This window comes from Ranitomeya variabilis, chromosome 7 (genome assembly GCF_051348905.1).
Source record: "Ranitomeya variabilis isolate aRanVar5 chromosome 7, aRanVar5.hap1, whole genome shotgun sequence".
Taxonomy (NCBI): Eukaryota; Metazoa; Chordata; class Amphibia; order Anura; family Dendrobatidae; genus Ranitomeya; species Ranitomeya variabilis.
The window spans coordinates 115,254,508-115,282,072 of NC_135238.1; the positions used below are offsets into that span (position 1 = coordinate 115,254,508).

General features: G+C 44.1%; 1 protein-coding gene across 10 annotated transcripts in view; it reads right to left on the reverse strand.

Moving 5' to 3' along the window:
* Positions 1 to 27,565, reverse strand: part of GULP1 (GULP PTB domain containing engulfment adaptor 1) — a 1,809,167-nt gene that overhangs the window by 126,565 nt on the left and 1,655,037 nt on the right. The window lies entirely within an intron of this gene.

The following is a 27,565-nucleotide window of genomic DNA, read 5'->3' on the forward strand; positions in this document are numbered from 1 at the left end:
GCTTGTTTAGTACACTCTTCAACATACTGAATAAACCAATGCCATATTATTATGTCACAGTCAGTACACTAAAAAAACTACTATATATACTGTACATATTATATATTTTCATGATAATATAATTTAGCATATTACTGCTTAATTACCAGTCATTGTTGTAGACAAAAATTGTAAAATCCATAAAGACGTCTCTAGAGCTGGTGGTGACTTATCACCCTCACATTGAACATATGGGTTTATTTTTAACTGGGTGAGAAAGAGCTGGCACTTCAACTTTCATTGAAGTAGGACCTCCCGCCAGGAACATGTAATTACAAAAAGGGATCACATGAGAACCAGTCAACAAGTTTAAGATTCATATACTAAGAGGCTGAGAAGTACAGGGGCTTAAGGTACCGTCACACTCAGCGACGCTGCAGTGATGTAGACAACGATTCGATCACTGCAGCGTCGCTGTTTAGGTCGCTGGGGAGCTGTCACACAGGCAGCTCTCTCCAGCGACCAACGATCAGGGGAATGACTTTGGCATCGTTGAAACTGTGTTCAACGATGCCGAAGTCCCCCTGCAGCACCCGGGTAACCAGGGTAAACATCGGTTTACTAAGTGCAGGGCCGCGCTTAGTAACCCGATATTTACCCTGGTTATCATTGTAAAAGTAAAAAAAAAAACAGTACATACCTTCTGATGTCTGTCACGTCCCCCAGCGTCCACAGGTTACGCGCTGCTGCTCAGAGCTTCCTGCACTGACTGTGTCAGTGCCGACAGTAAAGCAGAGCACAGCGGTGACGTCACCGCTGTGCTCTGCCGGCCCTGACACAGTCAGTGCAGGAAGCTCTGAGCAGCAGCGCGTAACCTGTGGACGCCGGGGGACGTGACAGACATCAGAAGGTGAGTATGTACTGGGTTTTTTTTTACTTTTACAATGGTAACCAGGGTAAATATCAGGTTACTAAGCGCGGCCCTGGGCTTAGTAACCCGATATTTACCCTGGTTACCATTGTAAAACATTGCTGGCATCGTAGCTTTTGCTGTCAAACACAACGATACACACCGATCTGACGACCAAATAAAGTTCTGGACTTCTAGCTCCGACCAGTGATATCACAGCAGGATCCAGATCGCTGCTGCGTGTCAAACACAACGAGATCGCTATCCAGGACGCTACAACGTCACGGATCGTTGTCGTTCTCGTTGTAAAGTCGCTCAGTGTGAAGGTACCTTTACTGTGTTCAATGGAATTATCAAATTTCTCTGGAGTCAGTGAAAAAACAAACACAAAAAAGGAGCTCCAGCTGAATACCACAATAGGTTCACAAGGGGAATAAAGAGTTGAAGTATTGAAGCTTCATTTACTTCTTGGGGAGAGAGGATTCCTATCCCCCCTTCCTTCCAGGTCAGCCTCTCCTCCTTGCACACTGAACAATGCAGTGGAAGGTAAACCATACATGGGAGTGATTGTCAATTCAGCAAGATATTCGCAGAATTAATTTAATAAAGTCATTTACAACTTTGAAGCTTATGGGAGATATAATTTCATTCAAACCATGTGTATCCTATGTGGTGTGGGATTGTAAAATCCTCTTCAGAGTACAACTAACCCAGGGGGGGGAAGCAAAGCCTCAAAGGCTGTGAATGACAGATCTCACACCTTAAGTCTACTTTCACATTTCCGTCGGTAGTCGCCCGTCACAAAGCATCGGCGCGACGTATCGACGGAAGTGTGCCCTTTCACATTTCCTTCTGCAGTCCCAGCCAGGAAAGAGACAGAGAGAGACATTTCCTGCCGGGCATGCGCAGATGGAAAAACTGGATATAACACACTGAAAAACGTTCCCTTGAATGTTTTTCCCAGACGACGAGCCACCAAAACCCGACGCAACCAGTGCACGACGGACGCAATGTGTGGCCATACGTTGCGATCCGTCGGCAATACAAGTCTATGGGAAAAAAACGCATCCTGCGGGCAAATCTGCAGGATGCGTTTTTTTACCAAAACGGAACATTATGATGGGGAGTGATGAGGAAATGTGAAATTAGCCTTAACCAGCTCAGAGCAATACTAGTGCTGGCTTGCAATATAGAGTCCTGCTAAAGCTGCAGAAACCTTCTAGAACATTTCAGAAACATAATCCCATAAGGCGTTATGGAGATACTATACGTCCTAGCTGTACATAGTGTATATTTCTGAAATCCCCAGAACATTGCAAGCCCGTTCTAGCTCCCAGGGGTATAGAGATACAAAGAACATCTAGTAGAAGCCAGATATCAAAGGTGTGTTTGGTCTCAACGTGTAGCTGGAGCCGGATCCTATGGTGCCAGAAATACTACCCTAAGACCATCCAGAAAAGAGTTATGATCTTAAATAGGTTTCGAAGATTTAATTACAAACCTCCAGGGGAGGGGATTTAAGTTCAACCCACAGCTCAGGAGGGGAGTGACCCAAAGGGGATAGAGGCTAGTATAAGGCCATGTGGTCTCTCTCTCTCTCTGTTATGCATGCAGTCCACTTTCAGTTAATGTGCTGTGAAGGACCTAGGAGCTAGCTGGCAGTCCATGACTTCTGTGGCCCAGAGTGCACTGGCCTAAAATGGAACTAGTAATTGGCATAATCCATCTGCTTATATGTTTTGTATTACCATTATCTGTATTTGCATATATGAACATTGTATATGTATAACCATTGTGTATATAGTGCATCATCTACAGTACAGACCAAAAGTTTGTACACACCTTCTCATTTAAAGATTTTTCTGTATTTTCATGACTATGAAAATTGTACATTAACACTGTAGGCATCAAAACTATGAATTAACACGTGGAATTATATAATTAACCCCTTACTGACATCGGACGTACTATCCCGTCGAGGTGGGGTGGGCCCGTATGACCACCAACGGGATAGTACATCCAGCGCGATTGGCCGCATTCACGGGGGGAGCGCGGCCGATCGCGGCCGTGTGTCAGCTGACTATCGCAGCTGACATCCGGCACTATGTGCCAGGAGCGGTCACGGACCACCCCCGGCACATTAACCCCCGGCACATTAACCCCCGGCACATTAACCCCCGACACACTGCGATCAAGCATGATCGCAGTGTTCCGGCGGTATAGGGAAGCATCGCGCAGGGAGGGGGCTCCCTGCGGGCTTCCCTCAGACCCCTGGAGCAACGCGATGTGATCGCATTGCTCCGAGGGTCTCTTACCTCCTCATCCCTGCAGCAGGCCCGGATCCAAGATGGCCGCGGCATCCGGGTCCTGCAGGGAGGTGGCTTCACTGCGCCTGCTCAGAGAAGGTGCGGGGAAGCCTCCAGGATCTGTGCATGTCAGATCGCCGATCTGACACAGTGCACAGCAAAGTGTCAGATTGGCGATCTTACACTATAACATCATGCCCCCCCACCCCCACCCCCGGGGCAATGTTATAGTGTAAAAAAAAAATTTCACATGTGTAAAAAAAAAAAAAAAATTCCAAAAAAAGCAAAAAAAAAATATATATATATTCTTCCTATAAATACATTTCATTATCTAAATTAAAAAAAAAACAATAAAAGTACACATATTTAGTATCGCCGTGTCCGTAGCAACCTGACCTATAAAACTGTCCCACTAGTTAACCCCTTCAGTGAACACCGTAAAATAAAAAAGGCAAAAAACAACGCTTTATTATCATACCGCCAAATAAAAAGTGGAATAACAGGCGATCAAAAAGACGGATATAAATAACCATGGTACCGCTGAAAATGCCATCTTGTCCCGCAAAAAACGAGCCACCATACAGCGCCATCAAAGAAAAAAGAAAAAAGTTATAGTACTCAGAATAAAGTGATGCAAACATAATTATTTTTTCTATAAAATAGTTTTAATTGTTTAAAAGCACCAAAACATAAAAAAATGATATAAATGAGGTATCGCTGTAATCATACTGTCCCGAAGAATAAAACTGCTTTATCCATTTTACCAAATGCGGAACGGTATAAACGCCTCCCCCAAAAGAAATTCATGAATAGCTGGTTTTTGGTCATTCTGCCTCACAAAAATTGGAATAAAAAGCGATCAAAAAATGTCACGTGCCCAAAAATGTTACAAATAAAAACGTCAACTCCTCCCGCAAAAAACAAGACCTCACATGACTCTGTGGACCAAAATATGGCAAAATTATAGCTCTCAAAATGTGGTAACGCAAAAAATATTTTTTGCAATAAAAAGCGTCTTTCAGTGTGTGACGGCTGCCAATCATAAAAATCCGCTAAAAAACCCACTATAAAAGTAAATCAAACCCCCCTTCATCACCCCCTTAGTTAGAAAAAAAATTAAAAAAAAAAAAAATGTATTTATTTCCATTTTCCCATTAGGGTTAGGGTTAGGGCTAGGGTTAGGGCTAGAGTTAGGGCTAGGGTTAGGGCTAGGGTTAGGGCTAGGGTTAAGGATACAGTTAGGGTTGGGGCTAAAGTTAGGGTTAGGGTTGGGGCTAAAGTTAAGGTTAGGGTTTGGATTACATTTACGGTTGGGATTAGGGTTGGGATTAGAGTTAGGGGTGTGTCAGGGTTAGGGGTGTGGTTAGGGTTACCTTTGGTATTAGGGTTAGGGATGTGTTTGGATTAGGGTTTCAGTTATAATTGGGGGGTTTTCACTGTTTAGGCACATCAGGGGCTCTCCAAACGCAACATGGCGTCCGATCTCAATTCCAGCCAATTCTGCGCTGAAAAAGTAAAACAGTGCTCTTTCCCTTCCGAGCTCTCCCGTGCGCCCAAACAGGGGTTTACCCCAACATATGGGGTATCAGCATACTCAGGACAAATTGGACAACAACTTTTGGGGTCTAATTTCAACTGTTATGCTTGGAAAAATACAAAACTGGGGGCTAAAAAATAATTTTTGTGGAAAAAAAAGGATTTTTTATTTTCACAGCTCTGCGTTATAAACTGTAGTGAAATACTTGGGGGTTCAAAGTTCTCACAACATATCTAGATAAGTTCCTTGGGGGGTCTAGTTTCCAATATGGGGTCACTTGTGGGGGGTTTCTATTGTTTAGGTACATTAGGGGCTCTGCAAATGCAATGTGACGCCTGCAGACCAATCCATCTAAGTCTGCATTCCAAATGACGCTCCTTCCCCTCCGAGCTCTGCCATGCGCTCAAACGGTGGTTCCCCCCACATATGGGGTATCAGCGTACTCAGGACAAATTGGACAACAACTTTTGCAGTCTAATTTCAACTGTTACCCTTGGAAAAACATAAAACTGGGGGCTAAAAAATAATTTTTGCGGGAAAAAAATAATTTTTATTTTCACGGCTCTGCGTTATGAACTGTAGTGAAACACTTGGGGGTTCAAAGCTCTCACAACACATCTAGATGAGTTCCTTAGGGGATCTACTTTCCAAAATGGTGTCACTTGTGGGGGGTTTCAATGTTTAGGCACATCAGTTGCTCTCCAAACGCAACATGGCGTCCCATCTCAATTCCTGTCAATTTTGCATTGAAATGTCAAACGGCGCTCCTTCCCTTCCGAGCTCTCTCATGCGCCCAAACAGTGGTTTACCCCCACATATGGGGTATCGGTGTACTCAGGAGAAATTGTACAACAACTTTCGGGGTCCATTTCCTCCTGTTACCCTTGGTAAAATAAAACAAATTGGTGCTGAATTAAATTTTTTGTGAAAAAAAGTTAAATGTTAATTTTTATTTAAACATTCCAAAAATTCCTGTGAAACACCTGAAGGGTTAATAAACTTCTTGATTGTGGTTTCGAGCACCTTGATGGGTGCAGTTTTTAGAATGGTGTCACACTTGGTTATTTTCTATCATATAGACCCCTCTAAATGACTTCAAATGAGATGTGGTCCCTAAAAAAAAATGGTGTTGTAAAAATGAGAAATTGCTGGTCAAATTTTAACCCTTATAACTCCCTAACGAAAAAAAAATGTGGTTCCAAAATTGTGCCGATGTAAAGTAGACATGTGTGAAATGTTACTTATTAAGTATTTTGTGTGATATATCTCTGTGATTTTATTGCATAAAAATTCAAAGTTGAAAAATTGCGAAATTTTTAAAATTTTTGCCAAATTTCCATTTTTTTCACAAATAAACGCAGGTAATATCAAAGAAATGTTATCACTATCACGAAGTACAATATGTCACGAGAAAACAGTGTCAGAATCACCGGGATCTGTTGAAGCGTTCCAGAGTTATAACCTCATAAAGGGACGTCAGAATTGTAAAAATCGGCCCCGTCATTAACGTGCAAACCACCCTTGGGGGTAAAGGGGTTAACAAAAAAGTGTGAAGCAACTGAAAATATGTCTTATATTCTAGGTTCTTCAAAGTAGCCATCTTTTGCTTTGATGACTGCTTTGCACACTCTTGGCATTCTCTTGATGAGCTTCAAGAGGTAGTCACCGGGAATGGTCTTTCAACAATCTTGACGGAGTTCCCAGAGATGCTTAGCACTTGTTGGCCCTTTTGCCTTCACTCTGTGGTCCAGCTCAACCCAAACCATCTCGATTGGGTTCAGGTCTGGTGACTGTGGATGCCAGGTCATCTGGCGTAGCACCCCATCACTCTGCTTCTTGGTCAAATAGCCCTTACACACCCTGGAGGTGTGTTTGGGGTCATTGTCCTGTTGAAAAATAAATGATGGTCCAACTAAACGCAAACCGGATGGAATAGAATGCCGCTGCAAGATGCTGTGGTAGCCATGCTGGTTCAGTATGCCTTCAATTTTGAATAAATCCCCAACAGTGTCACCAGCAAAGCACCCCCACACCATTACACCTCCTCCTCCATGCTTCACGGCGGGAACCAGGCATGTAGAGTATATCCATTCACCTTTTCTGCGTCGCACAAAGACACGGTGGTTGGAACCAAAGATCTCAAATTTGGACTCATCAGACCAAAGCACAGATTTCCACTGGTCTAATGTCCATTCCTTGTGTTCTTTAGCCCAAACAAGTCTCTTCTGCTTGTTGCCTGTCCTTAGCAGTGGTTTCCTAGCAGCTATTTTACCATGAAGGCCTGCTGCACAAAGTCTCCTCTTAACAGTTGTTGTAGAGATGTGTCTGCCGCTAGAACTGTGTGGCATTGACCTGGTCTTCAATCTGAGCTGCTGTTAACCTGCGATTTCTGAGGCTGGTGACTCGGATAAACTTATCCTCAGAAGCAAATGTGAAAGTAGCCTTAACCAGCTCAGAGCAATACTAGTGCTGGCTTGCAATATAGAGTCCTGCTAAAGCTGCAGAAACCTTCTAGAACATTTCAGAAATATAATCCCATAAGGCGTTATGGAGATACTATACGTCCTAGCTGTACATAGTGTATATTTCTGAAATCCCCAGAACATTGCAAGCCCGTTCTAGCTCCCAGGGGTATAGAGATACAAAGAACATCTAGTAGAAGCCAGATATCAAAGGTGTGTTTGGTCTCAACGTGTAGCTGGAGCCGGATCCTATGGTGCCAGAAATACTACCCTAAGACCATCCAGAAAAGAGTTATGATCTTAAATAGGTTTCGAAGATTTAATTATAAACCTCCAGGGGAGGGGATTTAAGTTCAACCCACAGCTCAGGAGGGGAGTGACCCAAAGGGGATAGAGGCTAGTATAAGGCCATGTGGTCTCTCTCTCTCTCTGTTATGCATGCAGTCCACTTTCAGTTAATGTGCTGTGAAGGACCTAGGAGCTAGCTGGCAGTCCATGACTTCTGTGGCCCAGAGTGCACTGGCCTAAAATGGAACTAGTAATTGGCATAATCCATCTGCTTATATGTTTTGTATTACCATTATCTGTATTTGCATATATGAACATTGTATATGTATAACCATTGTGTATATAGTGCATCATCTACAGTACAGACCAAAAGTTTGTACACACCTTCTCATTTAAAGATTTTTCTGTATTTTCATGACTATGAAAATTGTACATTAACACTGTAGGCATCAAAACTATGAATTAACACGTGGAATTACATAATTAACCCCTTTCTGACATCGGACGTACTATCCCGTCGAGGTGGGGTGGGCCCGTATGACCACCAACGGGATAGTACATCCAGCGCGATTGGCCGCATTCACGGGGGAAGCGCGGCCGATCGCGGCCGGGTGTCAGCTGACTATCGCAGCTGACATCCGGCACTATGTGCCAGGAGCGGTCACGGACCACCCCCGGCACATTAACCCCCGGCACATTAACCCCCGGCACATTAACCCCCGACACACTGCGATCAAGCATGATCGCAGTGTTCCGGCGGTATAGGGAAGCATCGCGCAGGGAGGGGGCTCCCTGCGGGCTTCCCTCAGACCCCTGGAGCAACGCGATGTGATTGCGTTGCTCCGAGGGTCTCTTACCTCCTCCTCCCTGCAGCAGGCCCGGATCCAAGATGGCTGCGGCATCCGGGTCCTGCAGGGAGGTGGCTTCACTGCGCCTGCTCAGAGAAGGTGCGGGGAAGCCTCCAGGATCTGTGCATGTCAGATCGCCGATCTGACACAGTGCACAGCAAAGTGTCAGATTGGCGATCTTACACTATAACATCATGCCCCCCCCCCCCCCCCCCGGGGCAATGTTATAGTGTAAAAAAATAATTTTCACATGTGTAAAAAAAAAAAAAAAATTCCAAAAAAAATGCAAAAAAAAAATATATATATTCTTCCTATAAATACATTTCATTATCTAAATTAAAAAAAAAACAATAAAAGTACACATATTTAGTATCGCCGTGTCCATAGCAACCTGACCTATAAAACTGTCCCACTAGTTAACCCCTTCAGTGAACACCGTAAAAAAAAAAGGCAAAAAACAACGCTTTATTATCATACCGCCAAATAAAAAGTGGAATAACAGGCGATCAAAAAGACGGATATAAATAACCATGGTACCGCTGAAAATGCCATCTTGTCCCGCAAAAAACGAGCCATCATACAGCACCATCAAAGAAAAAAGAAAAAAGTTATAGTACTCAGAATAAAGTGATGCAAAAATAATTATTTTTTCTATAAAATAGTTTTTATTGTATAAAAGCACCAAAACATAAAAAAATTATATAAATGAGGTATCGCTGTAATCATACTGTCCCGAAGAATAAAACTGCTTCATCCATTTTACCAAACGCGGAACGGTATAAACGCCTCCCCCAAAAGAAATTCATGAATAGCTGGTTTTTGGTCATTCTGCCTCACAAAAATTGGAATAAAAAGCGATCAAAAAATGTCACATGCCCGAAAATGTTACAAACAAAAATGTCAACTCCTCCCGCAAAAAACAAGACCTCACATGACTCTGTGGACCAAAATATGGAAAAATTATAGCTCTCAAAATGTGGTAACGCAAAAAATATTTTTTGCAATAAAAAGCGTCTTTCAGTGTGTGACGGCTGCCAATCATAAAAATCCGCTAAAAACCCACTATAAAAGTAAATCAAACCCCCCTTCAACACACCTTAAGTTAGAAAAAAATTAAAAAATAAAAAAAATGTATTTATTTCCATTTTCCCATTAGGGTTAGGGTTAGGGCTAGGGTTAGGGCTAAAGTTAGGGCTAGGGTTAGGGCTAGGGTTAGGGCTAGGGTTAGGGTTAGGGTTAGGGTTAGGGCTAGGGTTAAGGCTACAGTTAGGGTTGGGGCTAAAGTTAGGGTTAGGGTTGGGGCTAAAGTTAAGGTTAGGGTTTGGATTACATTTACGGTTGGGATTAGGGTTGGGATTAGAGTTAGGGGTGTGTCAGGGTTAGGGGTGTGATTAGGGTTACCTTTGGTATTAGGGTTAGGGATGTGTTTGGATTAGGGTTTCAGTTATAATTGGGGGGTTTTCACTGTTTAGGCACATCAGGGGCTCTCCAAACGCAACATGGCGTCCGATCTCAATTCCAGCCAATTCTGCGCTGAAAAAGTAAAACAGTGCTCTTTCCCTTCCGAGCTCTCCCGTGCGCCCAAACAGGGGTTTACCCCAACATATCGGGTATCAGCGTACTCAGGACAAATTGGACAACAACTTTTGGGGTCTAATTTCAACTGTTATGCTTGGAAAAATACAAAACCGGGGGCTAAAAAATAATTTTTGTGGAAAAAAAAGGATTTTTTATTTTCACAGCTCTCCGTTATAAACTATAGTGAAATATTTGGGGGTTCAAAGTTCTCACAACACATGTAGATAAGTTCCTTGGGGGGTCTAGTTTCCAATATGGGGTCACTTGTGGGGGGTTTCTATTGTTTAGGTACATTAGGGGCTCTGCAAATGCAATGTGACGCCTGCAGACCAATCCATCTAAGTCTGCATTCCAAATGACGCTCCTTCCCTTCCGAGCTCTGCCACGATCTCAAACGGTGGTTCCCCCCCACATATGGGGTATCAGCGTACTCAGGTCAAATTGGACAACAACTTTTGCGGTCTAATTTCAACTGTTACCCTTGGAAAAATATAAAACTGGGGGCTAAAAAATAATTTTTGCGGGAAAAAAATAATTTTTATTTTCACGGCTCTGCGTTATGGACTGTAGTGAAACACTTGGGGGTTCAAAGCTCTCACAACACATCTAGATAAGTTCCTTAGGGGATCTACTTTCCAAAATGGTGTCACTTGTGGGGGATTTCAATGTTTAGGCACATCAGTTGCTCTCCAAACGCAACATGGCGTCCCATCTCAATTCCTGTCAATTTTGCATTGAAATGTCAAATGGCGCTCCTTCCCTTCCGAGCTCTCTCATGCGCCCAAACAGTGGTTTACCCCCACATATGGGGTATCGGTGTACTCAGGACAAATTGTACAACAACTTTCGGGGTCCATTTTCTCCTGTTACCCTTGGTAAAATAAAACAAATTGGAGCTGAATTAAATTTTTTGTGAAAAAAAGTTAAATGTTAATTTTTATTTAAACATTCCAAAAATTCCTGTGAAACACCTGAAGGGTTAATAAACTTCTTGAATGTGGTTTCGTGCACCTTCATGGGTGCAGTTTTTAGAATGGTGTCACACTTGGTTATTTTCTATCACATAGATCCCTCAAAATGACTTCAAATGAGATGTGGTCCCTAAAAAAAAATGGTGTTGTAAAAATGAGAAATTGCTGGTCAAATTTTAACCCTTATAACTCCCTAACGAAAAAAAAATGTGGTTCCAAAATTGTGCCGATGTAAAGTAGAAATGTGTGAAATGTTACTTATTAAGTATTTTGTGTGATATATGTCTGTGATTTTATTGCATAAAAATTCAAAGTTGAAAAATTGCGAAGTTTTCAAAATTTTTGCCAAATTTCCATTTTTTTCACAAATAAACGCAGGTAATATCAAAGAAATTTTATCACTATCACGAAGTACAATATGTCACGAGAAAACAGTGTCAGAATCACCGGGATCTGTTGAAGCGTTCCAGAGTTATAACTTCATAAAGGGACAGTGGTCAGAATTGTAAAAATCAGCCCCGTCATTAACGTGCAAACCACCCTTGGGGGTAAAGATGTTAACAAAAAAGTGTGAAGCAACTGAAAATATGTCTTATATTCTAGGTTCTTCAAAGTAGCCATCTTTTGCTTTGATGACTGCTTTGCACACTCTTGACATTCTCTTGATGAGCTTCAAGAGGTAGTCACCGGGAATGGTCTTTCAACAATCTTGACGGAGTTCCCAGAGATGCTTAGCACTTGTTGGCCCTTTTGCCTTCACTCTGTGGTCCAGCTCAACCCAAACCATCTCGATTGGGTTCAGGTCTGGTGACTGTGGATGCCAGGTCATCTGGCGTAGCACCCCATCACTCTGCTTCTTGGTCAAATAGCCCTTACACACCCTGGAGGTGTGTTTGGGGTCATTGTCCTGTTGAAAAATAAATGATGGTCCAACTAAACGCAAACCGGATGGAATAGAATGCCGCTGCAAGATGCTGTGGTAGCCATGCTGGTTCAGTATGCCTTCAATTTTGAATAAATCCCCAACAGTGTCACCAGCAAAGCACCCCCACACCATTACACCTCCTCCTCCATGCTTCACGGTGGGAACCAGGCATGTAGAGTATATCCATTCACCTTTTCTGCGTCGCACAAAGACACGGTGGTTGGAACCAAAGATCTCAAATTTGGACTCATCAGACCAAAGCACAGATTTCCACTGGTCTAATGTCCATTCCTTGTGTTCTTTAGCCCAAACAAGTCTCTTCTGCTTGTTGCCTGTCCTTAGCAGTGGTTTCCTAGCAGCTATTTTACCATGAAGGCCTGCTGCACAAAGTCTCCTCTTAACAGTTGTTGTAGAGATGTGTCTGCCGCTAGAACTGTGGGGCATTGACCTGGTCTCCAATCTGAGCTGCTGTTAACCTGCGATTTCTGAGGCTGGTGACTCGGATAAACTTATCCTCAGAAGCAGAGGTGACTCTTGGTCTTCCTTTTCTGGGGCGGTCCTTATGTGAGCCAGTTTCTTTGTTGCGCTTGATGGTTTTTGCCACTGCACTTGGGGACACTTTCAAAGTTTTCCCAATTTTTCGGATTGGCTGACCTTAATTTCTTAAAATAATGATTGCCACTCGTTTTTCTTTACTTAGCTGCTTTTTTCTTGCCATAAAACAAATTCTAACAGTCTATTCAGTAGGACTATCAGCTGTGTATCCACCAGACTTCTGCACAACACAACTGATGGTCCCAACCCCATTTATAAGGCAAGAAATCCCACGTATTAAACCTGACAGGGCACACCTGTGAAGTAAAAACCATTCTCGGTGACTACCTCTTGAAGTTTATCAAGAGAATGCCAAGAGTGTGCAATGCAGTCATCAAAGCAAAAGGTGGCTACTTTGAAGAACCTAGAATATAAGACAATTTCAGTTGTTTCACACTTTTTTGTTAAGTATATAATCCTACATGAGTTAATTCATAGTGTTGATGCCTTCAGTGTGAATGTACAATTTTCATAATCATGAAAATACAGAAAAATCTGCTGTGCTGAAAGAGTCACAGAACAGGACAAACTACTGAAAATTGAGGGAGGTGCAGGCGGAGATTCTAAGATCAATTGAGAAATATGTGTTGTGCTTATGTAGGTTTTAATGCTTTGTGACCAATGTGAACATACGTTTAACTTCTGCATGTGTACCAACTGAAGTTAAGCTCAATTTATGTGTTTTTTTCTTTGTATTGTTGCATTCTGTGCAAGCCGGGGTGTGGCCTCCCTGTTTCTGAGCTAGAGATTGTATATAAGGCTTCCCCAGTCTGGTGTTCCCTGGTTGGGCCCAGTCCTTTTGTCTGCCGTTATTCACACTGAGGTCAACATTGACACATGGTAAGGTTTTAATATTAGACAGTGTAGGACTGTCCCGATCAGAGTTACCTTGACGTGGTGGGATGGCTTTGGTGCTATTTTTTGATAAAAAAAACAGTATTACTAAAAACTCTGTGTTATTTAAATGCACTTTTGCTTTTTTACTTAGTTACATCAGGGTGTTTGCTTACTTTTTCTCTCGTAGGTTTTACTGTTTGAACCCTTGTCTGATTAAGGGAGAGGTTGAGGGTACAGGTGGAGGCCTTACAGGAGGTGGAGAATCCAGAAGCAGTGAAGGAAGTGTTAGATACAAAGGTTTGTCTCACAAGCCTTGGGGATACAAAGATACAAGTAGCCCCTTGACCGCCTGCCCCCACAGCCACCACAGTCACTCAGTGCCCAGTTAGTGAGATGTAATGCCCCTGCCCATGTTTGCTCATTCCATTGGTAAAATGCAACCTGTCAGACATAGAGTTTTTCAGTGAAAAGGTGATGCTGTTAGTGACCTGCTGGTGCAGCACAAGCAGAGCTTTCTTAGAGAAGTAATGGCGACTGGGCAACTGGTACTGGGGGACTGTGCCAAACATCAACTTTCTGAAACTGTCTGCATCAAACAGGTGGAAAGGCAGCATTTCCATGGCCAACAGATGGGAGATGGTGAAATTCAAGCTCTTAGCTTTGGCATGTGTAGGAGGAAACATTCTTTTACATGACCACAACTGCAGGACCGATGACTAGCTGCTGTGCTGAAAGAGTCACAGAACAGGACAAACTACTGAAAATTGAGTGAGGTGCAGGCGGAGATTCTAAGATCAATTGAGAAATATGTGTTGTGCTAGGTGACACAAAAGCAGCAGTCATTTCTACTTCCATAACAGCTGACATGCTGTCACTCACCCCAATTGTAATGGAGATTTGTGTGAGAAGATGGAGCAGCAGTTAGGAGTTGATGGGATGGCCGGTGGTCGGCGAGTCCCTCTAGTCCAAATTTTAGTGCAGTGAGAGTCCCACACTAAGGCATGTTGATTGTGCATTGTGCTGGTTCATGCATGTAATTGTCAAATTATTGCAATTTTTGCCTCTATTGACTTGATTTTTGCAAATTTGACAGATAATGTGTGTTAAGTCGTCCTTTGTGGCCTCAAAAAAGGCCCAGGCTAGGCAACCCTTGCTGACCCTGTGAACTGCACACTCATGATCAGTGCTGGCCACAGCCAGAGTTAGGGCTGAGGATGCAGTGCTTGTAGTGGTTGTATCACTTTGTGTCTGTGTGGGAAGTGCAACAAAACCTCCTTATCAGGATCACCTCCACCCTTGGTGGTTAACGTCTGGTGACAAGGGTCTGGATCCTGCTCAGACCATACATCATCCAGCCCTGAATCCACATGAAATAATTTGGACATCGGTGCAGATGCTTTCCTCCTCTGGATTATGTGATTATTTTGGAGCAGACCTCTGATGCCTATGGAATAGAATGTGTGAACAGCTCTCCAGAATGGCACATCTGGGATTCCTCACAGTCAGTTGGGCATTTGGAAATTTTTGACGTTGAGGGAAACAATGATGAGTGGGGTGTCACCTCTGAAGATTGTACTGTGTCTGATGTTAAGGTGGAGGAAGAGAAAGATAGGTCACTTGATGAAGCGTTTGCCATCCACTGTAGCACAAGCTCTTTCTGAGCCTCATCTACAAGGCGTACCACTTTGCAGATGCCAAAGAAAGGGAGTCAAGTAGCCCAGCCAATAACAGATGTTGTTAGTGGTCTTCAGATAGGTTGAGACGGTGTTTGTTCAGGTGAGCTTTCATTACTAGCGTTGAGCGAAACGGAACAGTCATTTTCATAAATCGCCGACTTTTAGGCAAAGTCGGGTTTCATGAAACCCGAACCGATCCTAGTGTGGGATCGGCCACGCGGTCGGCGATCAGAGCGCCAAAGTCGCATTTCGTATGACGCTGTTACCGACGTTTTTCATCCAATGAAGGAGGACGCAGAGTGTGGGCAGCGTGATGACATAGGTCTCGGTCCCCACCATCTTAGAGAAGGGCATGACAGTGATTGGCTTGCTTTCTGCGGCGTCACAGGGGTTATAAAGGGGCGTGCACGCTGACCGCCATCTTACTTCTGCCGATCTTAGCATAGGGAGAGGTTGCTGCAGCTTCATCAGAAGAAGGGATATAGTTAGTGAGGGAAGATTAACCCCCAAACCGCTTGTGCTGTAGCGATTTCCACTGTACAACACCACCTTTTTGTCCAGGGACAGTGGAGGTCGTATTCTAGTGCACAGTGCTGTGCAAACCAACTGCTTTTTTGAAAGCAAAAATCCTGTTGCTCTTTTCTGCACAGTTACCTGTCTTAATTGTCCACACTTTTTTGTTCTGAAGTCCTTTTTATTGCTGCCATACTTGTCCTGAGATCATTGTAGGGACTAGGGAGCGTGTTATTGCAGTACCTTTTTTTTTTTCTTTATAATAATTCCAGCCACTTTCTGCCACGTTCATGGTGTTGTGTTATACCACAGGGCCAGAGTTGTGGTTCAGTGTCTCCCCCCAAAAGTGAGATAGTAATTCTCACACAGTTTATATTCTGCAGTACTGCTAGTGTGTCGTATATCAGGCAGCCACTTTCTGCCACGTTCATAGTGTTGTGTTATACCACAGGGCCAGAGTTAGGGTTCAGTGTCTCCCCCCAAAAAATGGAGATTCAAATTCTCACACAGTGTATATTCAGCTGTACTGCTAGTGCGTCGTATATCAGGCAGCCACTTTCTGCCACGTTCATAGTGTTGTGTTATACCACAGGGCCAGAGTTAGGGTTCAGTGTCTCCCCCCAAAAAATGGAGATTCAAATTCTCACACAGTGTATATTCAGCTGTACTGCTAGTGCGTCGTATATCAGGCAGCCACTTTCTGCCACGTTCATAGTGTTATGTTATACCACAGGGCCAGAGTTAGGGTTCAGTGTCTCCCCCCAAAAAATGGAGATTCAAATTCTCACACAGTGTATATTCAGCTGTACTGCTAGTGTGTCGTATATCAGGCAGCCACTTTCTGCCACGTTCATAGTGTTGTGTTATACCACAGGGCCAGAGTTAGGGTTCAGTGTCTCCCCCCCAAAAATGGAGATTCAAATTCTCACACAGTGTATATTCAGCTGTACTGCTAGTGCGTCGTATATAAGGCAGCCACTTTCTGCCACGTTCATAGTGTTGTGTTATACCACAGGGCCAGAGTTAGGGTTCAGTGTCTCCCCCCAAAAAATGGAGATTCAAATTCTCACATAGTGTATATTCAGCTGTACTGCTAGTGCGTCGTATATCAGGCAGCCACTTTCTGCCACATTCATAATGTTGTGTTATACCACAGGGCCAGAGTTAGGGTTCAGTGTCTCCCCCCAAAAAATGGAGATTCAAATTCTCACACAGTGTATATTCAGCTGTACTGCTAGTGCGTCATATATCAGGCAGCCACTTCCTGCCACGTTCATAGTGTTGTGTTATACCACAGGGCCAGAGTTGTGGTTCAGTGTCTCCCCCCAAAAGCAAGTCATCTTTCAGGCAAGCTACGTGTCAGCAGGGGAAGGTGGGGCAAAAGAATGTGAAATCCATGATTGGTTAATTTAAATGAAGGTTAGCTAATCAACATTTTAGGTAGCCAGACGCGTCCTTTTTTCGGTCAGTATTGAACCAGCAACACTGAACACTCTTTCTGAAAGCACACTGACAGCAGGGCAATCGAGGTCCTGTAATCCATATTCTGGCAATTCAGGCCAGGTGTCTAGTTTAGATGCCCAGTATTCAAAGGGGAATGACCTGTGAGGGAGAACATCGATAAGGGCGGAAAAGTAGTTTGTAACCATACTGGACAAATGCTGTCTCCTGTCACTTTGAATCGATGCAGCTGTCCCTGTCGTGTCAGCGGTCATTGCGAAATCATTCCACAACCTTGTCATAAAACTCCACTGTCCAACGCCACTTCGGATTTCTGCACCTCTAGCACCTCTGCCATGTTGCCCCATGCAGCTCGTGTGAGAACCATCACCGCCGCTGTGTGCTGGGAATGCCTGAACCAAACGGTCTACAAGAGTTGCTTGTTTGGTAGCCAATATTTGACCTAGGTTCTCATGTGGCATGATATTTTGCAGTTTTCCTTTATATCTTGTATCCAGGAGGCAGGCCAACCAGTTGTCGTCATCGGTCATCATTTTAACAATGCGGGGGTCCCTTTTTAGGATACGCAAGGCATACTCAGCCATGTGGGCCAATGTGCCAGGTGTCAATTAACTGTTTCTGCTGGGTTGAGGACCACTTTCTTGCAAATCAACATCACAAGTGTCCTGCAATAAACCTGTACCAGACCTTGCAATGCCACCAGTTTCTATTGCCACCTGAGAATCATCCTCCTCCCATACATATTCATCCCCATCATCCTCCTCCTCATCCTCTTCGTCCGCCAATTTGTCCTGGACAGTTCCCTGAGCAGACAATGGCTGACTGTCATCAAGGCTTCCCTCCTCCTTGGCTGCAGACGCCTGCTCCTTATTGTGCATCAAATTTTGCATCAGCAGACGCATAAGTGGGATGTTAATGCTTACGATGGCGTCGACCACTGCACACCAGACAACTCCATGTCTGCCATCCAAGTGCCTGCCCGTGTATCCTCCCTCAAATTTATAACAGCACGCCTCTGTTCGCACAGCCTCTGAATCATGTGCAGTGTGGAGTTCCACCTTGTTGCAACGTCGATTATTAGGCGGTGCTGGGGAAGATTCAGCGATCGCTGATGGTTCAGCATTTGGCTGGAGTGTATGGGCATCCGGCGGATGTGCGAGCAAGTCTTCGCACCTTCAGAAGCAGGGCTAGTAACTTTGGATAATTTTTGAGGAAGCCCTTCACCACCAGGTTAAAGGTGTGAGCCAGGCAAGGTATGTGTTTCAGTTCTGAAAGGGCTATGGCAGCCATAAAATTCCTTCCGTTATCACTGAATACCTTGCCTGCCTCAAGATGTACACTGCCCAGCCATGACTGAGTTTGTTGCTGCAAGTACTCTGACAGTACTTCCGCGGTGTGTCTGTTGTCGCCCAAACACTTCATTTGAAACACAGCCTGCCGACGCTTACCACTAGCTGTTCGATAATGGGACACCCCATGTGCAACACTGGCAGCTGCGGATGGAGTGGTAGGGCGACTGCGCTCTGTGCACGAACTTTCGCTTCTGGAGGAGGAGGAGAAGGAGGAGGAGTGGCGAACGCCTTATGCCAACTGTTTCCTTAGACTGTGGGATAGGATGAACTGTCCCACTATGGCTGCCCCCTGTGGACCCTGCATCCTACACATTAACTCAGTGCGCCGTGATGGACACGTAACATCCCCGACCATGCCTACAGGTCCATGCATCTGTTGTGAGGTGCACCTTTCCACTGACTGATTGCCTCAAGGCATGGACAATGAGGTCTTTGACATGCTGGTGGAGGGCTGGGATGGCTTTTCTCGCAAAGAAGTGGCGACTGGGTAGGTCATACCGTGGTACTGCGTGGGCCATCAGGTCTTTGAAAGCTTCGCTTTCAACCAAACGGTAGGGCATCATCTGTAATGAGATTAGTATAGCAATGTGGGCGTTCAAATCCTGTGTACGCGGATGAGAGGATGAGTACTTTCTTTTCCTAATGAGAGTCTCTTGTAGGGTGAGCTGGACTGGAGAGCTGCATATGGTGGAACTAGCGGTGGTGGTGGTGGACATGGCGGATTGAGAGAGAGAGAGTTTGTTATGGTATTCTTGTTGTTGGCCTACATACAGTCTTTCCTACCAATAACCTTGTGATTCCCTGACTGCTTTGGCCTTACGACGATACCTCCACATTTTCTGCTGGTGGTGTCCTAACCGGTGGGCTTACAGTGAGGGAAGCAATGTAGCATTGCTGACTACCTTCATTCCGCACAGGTGCACCAACGGTATGGGACATTTGGTAGTTAGTCCAGGCTTGCAAGTGCATGCTGGTTAAATGTCTAAGCATGCACGTTGTATTTAAATTTTGAAGACTCTTCTCTCTGCTAAAGGTCTTTGAGCATTTCTTACAGATAACTTTTGACTGATCATTCTGATCTTGGTTAAAAAATTGCTACACTACACTCTTCCTACTATCTAAAACCTTTTCAGGCATTGTGCACTGTGCTACTTTCACCGAATGGCCACACTCTCCTAAAACTGTTTTTGTTTTTCGCAAACATTTTTGGCCTGATACGGGCCTGCCAGAAGACAGCTGTTGCAATGTAGATGGCTGCTGCGGATCATCCTCCTCCGCTTCTGAGCTAGTGGCAGCGGCACCCTCTTCCCCCAATGGCTGCCAATCTGGGTCATCAACTGGGTCATCTATCACCTCCTCCTCAATGTCATGTGCACCTTCCTCAGTGTCACCGTGTAAGGTGCTATAGCGTTCGGGACAGGGCACCATAGTCTCATCAGGGTCACATTCTGGCTCAGTAAACTGCGAGGGCAATGTAGTGATCAGAGTCAATGGAACAGCATCACTATCTAGCTGTGGCTGTGCATCAGTGCACTGCATGTCCGATTCTTCTTGTAATTGGGAGAGTACAATTTCCCTTTCTAACCCAGGCACGGTATGTGTAAAGAGCTCCATGGAGTAACCTGTAGTGTCGCCTGATGCATCCTTCACTTTTGGTTTGGGAGAAGGACACAAGGAAACGTCTTTTTCCTGACCGGGAGCATCCACTGATGACTGGCTGCTCTTACATTTAGAACTTTGGGAAGAGGAGGCGAAAGAGCTAGAGGGTGAGTCAGCAAGGAAAGACAACACTTTTTCCTGCTTCTCCGGCTTTAAAAGCTGTTTTCCTACTCCCAGGTAAGGGAGCCTTCGAGGCCTTGTGTAGCCAGACGATGACGCAGGCTGAACACCTCCAGCCTTAGGTGCTACTGTGCTTTTGCCACTACCACGAGATGCAGCACCACCAGCACCATCAGTACCAGCTGGCAACCCCCGCCCACAACCTCTTCCACCAGACTTCCTCATTTTTTGGGGGGAGACACTGAACCACAACTCATATTACACCGTCGTAATATGAGGGGCCCTGTGCCAGTACCGCCGCTCACGAGAGAGTGTCCCCCCCAGCTTGAACAGTGCTCTACCACTTGCAATACTACCTCTCCCAGCTCCACCACTGTGTAGTCTGTGCGGTAAAAACCTTAAATGGCACTGCCAATACGAATTATTTGAAATGATAGATGATAGTTAAAATATACAGGGGCCCTGGCCTCCATTTAATACTTTGCGCCTACTACCACTGTCTTTATTATTTGGGCGTAATAACGGTGTCTGCCGCTGCTTCTTTTTTTCCTTCACTGAACAAAGCTGAACTTCAACTGTTGTCCCGTTTCAAATATTAAACTGCATTTGGCCTACTTGTTGGGTTGGGGCCTACTAACGGTGTCTGCCACTCCTTGGTGTTCTCCTGGTTTATTTTTCTTGCGCTTCAATCTTCAGGCTTTCGTTTAAATATTTTTTATATTAAACTGCATTTGGCCTACTTGTTGGGTTGGGCCTAGTAACATTGTCTGCTGCCGCCTCTTGTTTTCCTCTACTAAACAAAGCTGGGCTTGAAGCTTCAGGCTTTCGGCCTGTAACAACGATATGAAACTACATTTGGCCTAGTTCTTGGTTTGGGCCTAGTAACGTTGTCTGCTGCTGCCTCTTGTTTTCCTCTACTACACAAAGCTGAGCTTCAATCTTCAGGCTTTCAGCCTATATTTAGAATATGAAACTGCATTTGGCCTACTTGTTTGGTTGGGCCTACTAACGGTGTCTGCTGCTGATTGTTGTTCTCCTCCACTGAACAAACCAATGCCGCCTGTTTACTCCTGTTACCAATTTTTAACAGCCTTTAGCCTACTTTTTTTTATTTTGGGCCTATATCTGTGTTTCCTCCTCATTCCTGCCCATTGCCCAGCCACTGCTAGATGAGTCTGCTGGTACATTGACACAGACCACTACATTCCCCTTGCACTCTACACAGCCTGAATCTGACCCTGCTGAAACTCAGGTTCCCCTTCCCGCATACTATACCACCTTACATGGGGACAAAGAGGAAGGTGCAGATGAAAGTGCAGGTTCCTTCAACAGGTGGGGGGCATACTCATTGGCAACGTCACTGGCACACGGCCCCTCATAGTATGCAAAAGTGTCTCTGCCGGTGGGAGGCGCCTCCGCAGTCAATCACAACGCCGTACTTTGAGGGGCCCTGTGCCAGTGGCAATGCGAACGAGTGTGCCCCCCCTGCTTGCTCAGGATCACAGCACTTGCAAAGTTGAAATGCTTACCTCTCCCTGCTCCACCGCCGTGACGTAGTCCGCGTTTTCTGGGCCCACGAAAAACTTGAGCCATTAAAATGGGCTCTGTTGGTGTTTTCCTGTCCTCCACTCACTGCCGACTTTGATTCTCCATTGACTTGCATTGGGTTTCGTGTTTCGGTCGGATCCCCGACTTTTCGAAATAATCGGCCGATTTCACCCGACCCGACTTTTGACAAAGTCGGGTTTCGCGAAACCCGACTCGATCCTGAAAAAGTAAAAGTCGCTCAACCCTATTCATTACCATTAACACCTAACCCACGTAGACGTCGAACACCAAGCCTTGTATTTTTCTCATTCATGTTGAAAGTAGCTTTCCCCTCTTGTAACCTGCTGTTTCACAACCTTAGGCTCACAGCTGTCAGTTACCTGTCACCAAATTAAAAATCACTATTTTCTTAGATAGTGTGCCAGAAAAACACTGTTTTACCTAAGGATTTTTAAGTGGAAATTTGGCCTTCTGATTTGCAACTGAAACATAGTTTTATCACAAACTATTTGGAGTAGCTAATTGGGCCTCATGACTGCACCTCAATATTAGTCTTCTTAACGATTTTTAAGTGGAAATCTGGCCTTCTGATTTGTCACTGAGAAACAGTTTTAGCACAAAAGATTTGGATTAGCTAACTGGAATTGGCCCTCCAGGCTGCACCTCAATATTAGGCCTAATCAGGTACGGACTGGGGCTGAAATTCAGTCCTGGCATTTGAAATCACACAGGCCCATGTTCCCCTGGATGGAAGAAAGGAAGATTTTCTACAAGACCAATATCTCTAATGATACTCGTGTCCTGCTGGGGTAAGTGACCGAGTCAGCAACTTTGTGCTCCATCACAACTCTTAACAGTATGGGTATCTTGAGAACACCGATTCTGATAACAACGTAGCTGACATGGCAGCCCATTACCAGACCCTTCTGGCATTTGCCAGAATTGCCAGATGGCCAGTCCGGCCCTGGGCGTAGTGATTTTTAAGTGGAAATCTGGCTTTCCGATTTGCCACTGAAACACAGTTTTATCACAAATGATTTGGAGTAGGCCTATGAAGACTGCCACACAATTTTTGCACAATCTAGTTTGATGTTGGAAGAAAGATTTCATGCAGGACAGGATCCAGTCTACTTAAATGACAAGTTCACATTCAGTAGCCGCACTAGCGCGACCTCTCAGCACTGTGACACTAAGACAATGTCGCCAGCAAAACAAGATGTCCACTTTTTATATGGCCAATGACATGTGACTTTGGCAGCCAATCACAGAAGACCTTGTGTCATGACATTGTGAATGGTTTCTGAGCCCTGTTTGGTTACCGGAATCAATACACATATAGCTAATGGGGAAAAAAAACTTGATTGCGCCGCTCTTCTAACCTCTCCACACCCCCTCCCCTCATCCAAACACGCACATCATCGCCCAGCTCATCACACAGCACTACTATCCTAGCCAATGTAATAACAAAAGCATTAGTGGAAACTTGATGATTTACATAACTGTGATCGAATTTAGCCGACTTTGAGTAAAAATGCTCGTGAAAGCTAACACGAAACAAAATATGCTACGTTCGTGCCGAATTTGAAATTGGTGAACATTTTTCAAACACATTCTCTCATCTCTACTCTCAGTCTGTCAGGAATGTGAGCAAGTGTGGTGCCACATTATTGACTGCACAGGCCACATCCTCCCTCTCCCCATGCCTCCCTGGGCCCTTGTGGACAGGGAGTGTCTGTGTAAAACTGTACCAAGCTGATCTTACATATCCCAGGGGGTGCAGAACATGACATTGGTGATGTGGGGAGACCGAATTACATGATCTGTCTGATGTAATAGTAACACCAGGTGGGTGAGGAGGTGCGGGTTCATCACAAGTTGATTTTCAGCACTTTTTTTGTGCTGAAAATGCCCCATCTCGAGTGAGAGTACCAACAGATGGAGGGGAAGCGGCAGCGGTGGAGCAGCGGGTCGCAGAGGCAGGAGCCAGCTGCTGCGTCTAACTCCTGTGCCCGCTGCTATAGAAAAATGATTATTCACTGCACTGGCAGTGAATGTTCATTTCTCTGTAATAGTAAGCACAGTGTTAGCCATAGCCTTTGGCTTCCTGCAGTGGCTGGGCGGTCACATGTGCCCGCTACTTAACAGAAATAAATATTCACCTCTCTCCACTCCCATGGGAGTGGAGAGAAGTGAATATTCATTTCTCTTTTGTAGCGGGCACACGTGTTCACTCAGCAGCAGGAAGCCTGCGGCTGACACTGTGCGTGCTACTAAATAGCAATGAATAATCACTGCCCTCCACACACATAGTTCCAGCGTGGGAAGCGATGAGTATTCCAACAGCTGTGCTCTGCTTGTAAGCAGCACATGCCGTTCCTGCCATGCGCTGTTTACAAGCATAAAGCAGCTGCTGGCACCATAAAGAGACGCTGCGAGGGAGCAAAATGAAGGTAAGTAGGATTTGTTTTTGTTTTCTGATGGAGCATTGTAGACAAGTATGGGGATAAGGAGCAGGGGCAGAGGAGGATGGGGAAAAGGAGCCATGCATACCAGGATAGGGATGAGTAGCCATGTATACAGGGATGAAGATTAGAAGCCATGCAGACAATGATGGGGATAAGGAGCCATGCATACAAGGATAGGGATGAGGAGCCATGCATAGAAGGATGGGGATTAGAAGCCATGCAGACAATGATGTGGATAAGGAGCCTTGCATACAAGGACTGAAATAAGGAGCCATGCATACTAGGATAGGGATGAGGAGCCTTGCATACAAGGATGGGGATAAGAAGCCATGCAGAAAAGGATGAGAAAAAGATGCCATGTGTATAAGTATTTTTTTTATGTTTTTTGATGGAGCAATGCAGACAAGGATGGGGATAAGGAGCCACGCATACCAGGATAGGGATAAGGAGTCATGCATTCAAGGATGAGGATAAAAAGCCATGAGTACAAATATGGGGATATGGAGCCATGCATACAAGGAAAAGGATGAGAAGCCATGCATACAAGCATGGGAATAAGGTGCCATGCATGCACGGATGGGGATAAGGAGCCATTCAGACAGGATGGGGATGAGGAGCCATGCACACCAGGATAGAGATGAGGAGCCATGCAGACCAGAATAGGGATGAGGAGCCATGCATTCAAGGATAGGGATAAAGGAACAATGGATACCCGGCTTATACTTGAGTCAATAAGTTTTCCCAGTTATTTGTATTAGTTAGGGACCTCGGCTTATACTCATGCTGGCTTATACACGAGTATATACGGTATCTTAATTTTGCTTAGAACATACTCTTATCTATATAAGTTATTGCAAATAAAAAATAACAATAATAAATAATAATGAAAAAAATATATATATGCAGCGCTGGCAAAAATTAAGAGATCACTGCAAAATGTTCAGTTCGTCTGATTTTTCTCTTTGTCTTTGATTTTTGAGTAAAATGTAAATTGTTCTTTTAATCTATGTTGCGTTCCCGTGCGGTTGGCGGGCACATCAAAACAACGCATGCAGACACATCCGCATACAAAGCATGTCCCTGCATACCCAATGGTACAGATAGGTACGCAGGATGCAGGCAGAAGTAGGCGAAGCTTAAGGGAAGAAGTGTGAAAGTAGGTGGAGCTTAAGGGAGGAAGTGGGCAGCCTTATGCACTCTACCCGAATGCAAGTGTGAAACCGGCCTTATTTCAGCTCTTCAATACAAAGGGTGAAACTCGTATATTACAGTATATAGAGCCAACACAAACAGAGGGATCTATGTCAAGTGTTTATTTCTGTTAATGTTGATGATTATGGCTTATAAATTAACATTTTGATGATACTCTAAGTTTGTGAGAAACACCTGTAGTTGCTCTTATTTTTTTTTTTATTTTTTTTTTGTATGGGTGATCACTTCAAATATATCACACTTTTCTTTCCCATATTTATAAATCACTTTTATATTTAACCAATTATTTTTTGACCATTACTGGTTTCCTAGTGCTTTAATACAGAGATCTTATGAAAATGGAATTTTAACAAAAGATTAAAGAAATTATGTTAAAATGTCAAATCCCTCAACACTTTTTTTTATTTTTTTTTATGAAATGCCATAATTACTCTAAAAAACCACCAGGGTGCCCAATTATTGCTGGCTGCAAGATCCTTACCAGTGCAGTGGCTGAATATGTAGATAAACAACTCCAAAGTTTTGTACTGAACCTACATGCTTTTTTGAAAGAATCTGGAAATTATTGTATTTTTTGACAGATATTGAGTGGGAAAACAATATGATTTGGGTAACACTAGATGTCAATGCTCTCTATACCAGCATGCCACATGACAAAGGTTTGAGAGTGGTGGGAAAATGGTTAAACACTGACACTTTGACGGTGTGGTTACATAGTTACATAGTTACATAGTTACATAGTTAATAAGGTTGAAGGAAGACTGTAAGTCCATCTAGTTCAACCCATAGCCTAACCTAACATGCCCTAACATGTTGATCCAGAGGAAGGCAAAAAAAACCCATGTGGCAAAGAGTAACTCCACCATGGGGAAAAAAATTCCTTCCCGACTCCACATACGGCAATCAGACTAGTTCCCTGGATCAACGCCTTATCAAGGAATCTAGTGTATATACCCTGTAACATTATACTTTTCCAGAAAGGTATCCAGTCCCCTCTTAAATTTAAGTAATGAATCACTCATTACAACATCACACGGCAGAGAGTTCCATAGTCTCACTGCTCTTACAGTAAAGAATCCGTGTCTGTTATTATGCTTAAACCTTCTTTCCTCCAGACGTAGAGGATGCCCCCTTGTCCCTGTCAGGTCTATGATTAAAAAGATCATCAGAAAGGTCTTTGTACTGTCCCCTCATATATTTATACATTAAAATAAGATCACCCCTTAGTCTTCGTTTTTCCAAACTAAATAGCCCCAAGTGTAATAACCTATCTTGGTATTGCAGACCCCCCAGTCCTCTAATAACCTTGGTCGCTCTCCTCTGCACCCACTCCAGTTCAGCTGTGTCTTTCTTATACACCGGAGACCAGAACTGTGCACAGTATTCTAAGTGTGGTCGAACTAGTGACTTGTATAGAGGTAAAATTATGTTCTCCTCATGAGCATCTATGCCTCTTTTAATACATCCCATTATTTTATTTGCCTTTGTAGCAGCTGCCTGACACTGGCCACTGAATATGAGTTTGTCATCCACCCATACACCCAGGTCTTTTTCATTGACGGTTTTGCCCAGAGTTTTAGAATTAAGCACATAGTTATACATCTTATTACTTCTACCCAAGTGCATGACCTTACATTTATCCCCATTAAAGCTCATTTGCCATTTATCAGCCCAAGCTTCTAGTTTACATAAATCATCCTGTAATATAAAATTGTCCTCCCCTGTATTGATTACCCTGCAGAGTTTAGTGTCATCTGCAAATATTGAAATTCTACTCTGAATGCCCCCTACAAGGTCATTAATAAATATGTTAAAAAGAAGAGGGCCCAATACTGACCCCTGTGGTACCCCACTGCTAACCGCAACCCAGTCCGAGTGTGCTCCATTAATAACCACCCTTTGTTTCCTATCCCTGAGCCAGCTCTCAACCCACTTACACATATTTTCCCCTATCCCCATTACTCTCATTTTATGTAACAACCTTTTGTGTGGCACCGTATCAAAAGCTTTGGAAAAGTCCATATACACTACGTCCACTGGGTTCCCTTGGTCCAGTCCGGAACTTACCTCTTCATAGAAGCTGATCAAATTAGTCTGACATGAACGGTCCCTAGTAAACCCGTGCTGATACTTGGTCATAAGGTTATTCTTCTTCAGATACTCCAGTATAGTATCCCTTAGAATGCCCTCCAGGATTTTACCCACAGTAGAGGTTAAGCTTACTGGCCTATAATTACCAAGTTCAGTTTTTGCCCCTTTTTTGAATATTGGCACCACATTTGCTATACGCCAGTCCTGTGGTACAGACCCTGTTATTATGGAGT